The sequence below is a fragment of the Rutidosis leptorrhynchoides genome, chromosome 9, assembly GCF_046630445.1.
Source record: "Rutidosis leptorrhynchoides isolate AG116_Rl617_1_P2 chromosome 9, CSIRO_AGI_Rlap_v1, whole genome shotgun sequence".
Classification (NCBI taxonomy): domain Eukaryota; kingdom Viridiplantae; phylum Streptophyta; class Magnoliopsida; order Asterales; family Asteraceae; genus Rutidosis; species Rutidosis leptorrhynchoides.
In genome coordinates, this window is record NC_092341.1 from 8,665,658 (window position 1) to 8,668,885 (window position 3,228).

The window sequence follows — 3,228 nt, forward strand, 5'->3', positions numbered from 1 at the left end:
ATGAAGCTTAAAGGTACAAGTTTTATGTTTTGGTGGCTATTTAACGATTTAGCCAAATCAGAGAAGGTTAAATGTAAAAACAATATTTTTGGTCTTTTAAGTTTATAAGATGAAAATAAGTGCAAAGAAAGTAAGTAAGATAGATTTGATATCAATTTAAGGAAAAATGCTCATCTAGACTTTTTACCCTCGATGTTGAATGTTATTTAAGATTAAGACCGGATTGATTGGTTATGCACGAGAACTAATTGATCGGTTCACCAAGAGTAGTCTTGAGTAAACACTCAAACGGGATTACAAGACGCAAGTGATGTTCTTGTCATCTAAGACCTCCTATTTGTAATCAACTAATTCAACTAGTCTAAAGACTTGAAGAATGATCAAGTCAATGGTGTGTTGATCATGATCCACTCCTATGTCAACTTATGATTTAGCCTAGTTCATTCCCTTGGTCCGGTTAAATGCTCAATTCACCCAACCCAAGTAATCAATTTAATGTGGTAATAAGATCCCTATAAACGTCACTAGATAAGGCAAATTACTAACACCTATTAGTTATATGGAATCGAGTAATGAAAATATGTATAACAATATCTAGGGAATTGATCGTTCACCTATATAACTACACATATCAATTAGGCTATCCGAAAGTATCTACAAGAGTCGTTCTTACATCCCTATATAAACTAACCATTTGAACTCAACTTATCCCTTTTGGTAAAAGATGGATAAACACATGTCACTAGATGTAAATCAATACATTAATTTAACAAGATGATGTTTCTTAATCAAATGAACATATCAACTAGTTGAATCGAAAGGATTAAGCTTTAACAAGAATGGTTCTTGTATTCAAACATCAAACTATCGTGCATAATAACAATCAATCAAAAGTAAACATTCAACATCTCAGTTATTTATCTAGATGAACATTATAGAGTTTAGCCAACAATCATAATTACAAACAAAATAACAATCAACTGATAAGTAGATTTCATTGTTGGAGGACAAGAAAACAACCTAATAGAGAATGAATCTTGGATGGAGAAGGTTTTGATCTTTGAAGACTTGATGTTGTTCCTCTTTCAAGAGCTTGGAGTTCACCAAATTTGCTCCCAAAATCGTCTCAGTAGCCTCTAATAGAGAATGAATCTTGGATGGAGAAGGTTTTGATCTTTGAAGACTTGATGTTGATCCTCTTTCAAGAGCTTGGAGTTCACCAAATTTGCTCCCAAAATCGTCTCAGTAACCTCTGGTTTTGTATATGATAAAACAGTCCCTCAATCAGTAGGTTTTAAAGTGGAGAAAGTAGGTCAAAAGGCAAAAGTAGCTGAAAACCTACTACAGGACGGCGTCCTAAAGTCTGGACGGCGTCCCGTTCTTAAGAGCTGGACGGCGTCCCAAAGACTTGGACGGCGTCCCACATTAAAAGGCTGGACGGCGTCCCAAAGCCTTGGACGGCGTCCCAATGTAATGAAAATTGCTGTTTCGTTTTCTTTTCAATCTTCTTTCATTTGGACGAAGCCTAACACCTTTGATGCCTTGTTTTACCATTTTAGAGCATAAATTAGACCTTAACTTGTATCGGGATCAACCAAGGTCATAGATCATCAAAACTCTTTATAAATCACTCTCCGATACAAATTTGCACATCTTGGCCTATTACTTGTAGAAACGCCTTCATTATCCTTGATTCTAGAGCATTTTTACACGATATTGCGATAGATATATATGATGTTATTGAGCAATATCAGTTTGAAAAGATGTGGGTCCTCCCGTAAGTAGTATTTCTTATCGCTAAAAAGTTTCACGTCGCTAAGAAACAACATTGAATATAAAAATCATGTGATTTGAATACAAAATCTTTTTATATTAAAAGTGTTCTTTTTGGTATCTGAACCTTTAATTTAATATTTACATGCAAAGACAATAGATTTAGCACTTCATTGTTTTTTTTTTTTTTTTTTTTAAAGAAAAAAAAAGCAAGTTGTTGGCGTCGAATACTTTGCCACACACGCATGCATGCGCTTTCGGGCGGAAACCCGAACCGCATTACAGGGATCCGAACCTTAAACCATCCCAAGGGGCAGGTGTGTCGGACATGGGTCCTAAATACGGGTCGGTAAAACCTCCTCAGGGCAATCCGGCTTTCAGGCACAGATATCTTTAACTAGAGAGACTCGAACTTGATACCGAATAACCAATGTCTACATTTTATGCATTTTCACTTTTTGTGAAACATAATAAGTTACACATTTCATAACTAACATTTCCGTATTTGATACACCACTTGTAATTCTTCTTATTTTTACCATTTTATATTCAGATTTGGTTTACAATTTTATGCAACTATTTTAAGATAACCTACTAGAATTTTCATATGTTTATATATATATATATATATATATATATATATATATATATATATATATATATATATATATATATATATATACTAGTGAAATGACCCGTGAAATCACGAGTTTGTTTAAATGAAACAGTTAAATGATATGTTTTAGGTACTAAGTAAACGTAAATGCTAAAGTCATTTTGTTTAATGACCGGTGGAATCACAGATTTCGATTAAAAAATTCGTTAGCTGAACATTTCATGAAACACCTAAAGTGCATCATGTAAATAAAAGTAACAAACCTTACATTAGTTAGACACTTACATTAGTTGATGGTATATCAGCTTTCAAAAGTTATACATTTACATTAGTTGTGCCTTGTGCAAGGCACATTTAAAATGAAAATAAGACAAAACTTTAGTATCAACACATTTTGCTAACAAAAATAACAGTTGTTGAGTAGCAGAAACAAATGTTTTGTTATGGCAAAACTTTATTATCAGCATATTTTGTTCTTCCTATTGATAATCTAACAACTAATGGTCAGATGCTTGAAACTAGTCATGTAGCTCACAAATACATCCGTGAATTGCTACACCAGGTTTGTGGTTTAAACCGTAAGGAAACCGTAATGCAATACACAATCGACTTTTTGATTACATTGACAGTGGAGGAAGTAATACAAATAGAAAGAAGAGGGCATGTAGCTTATGTTGTTAGGACTGACAAAAATGTAAGTCGGTAAATATGTGATCATCATACTAAAAGGGTAATAATTTCAAAATCAAATCAATTACAACAACAACAACAACAACAACAACAACAACAACAACAACATGCCCAATCTCACATGCGTGAGGTATGGGGGAAGTGAGGCG